Source organism: Bison bison, unplaced genomic scaffold (genome assembly GCF_000754665.1).
Source record: "Bison bison bison isolate TAMUID 2011002044 unplaced genomic scaffold, Bison_UMD1.0 scf7180017864378, whole genome shotgun sequence".
NCBI classification, from domain to species: Eukaryota; Metazoa; Chordata; class Mammalia; order Artiodactyla; family Bovidae; genus Bison; species Bison bison.
This window is the reverse complement of record NW_011494950.1, coordinates 7065132-7065524: the sequence shown is the minus strand read 5'-3', so window position 1 is coordinate 7065524 and position 393 is coordinate 7065132.

Sequence of the window (393 nt, the reverse complement as noted above, 5' to 3'; positions counted from 1 at the left end):
TCCTTTGCAAATCTTGGTGCGAGAAGATTAAGTCAAATCAACAGCCTAGCCTCTTGGATGCAAAACTTACGGTCCAGCCTGTGTCTTGTGAAAAACATTCCTTGGGTTTATTGAAAATTTTCCTGTACAAAAAACAATCCTGATTTTCCATTTTCAGTTGGCCAAACTGGGTCTAATCTAAGAAAGCCTATGTCACAGACTTTTGTGCATGATAAAAAGTTCAGTTTACAGATTAAAAATGTTGCAGAAAAAAAAAAATCTCTTTGACCCCTTTTTCTTTCTTTGCTTGAAGTTCTAACTTGCCCAAGGCTGAGGTCTCAGGCAAAGTGGGCTGTGTATTTCAAGGACATGGAAAGGGTTAACTTCAAGCTTTTTCTTAGGCAGGTCTTTTAA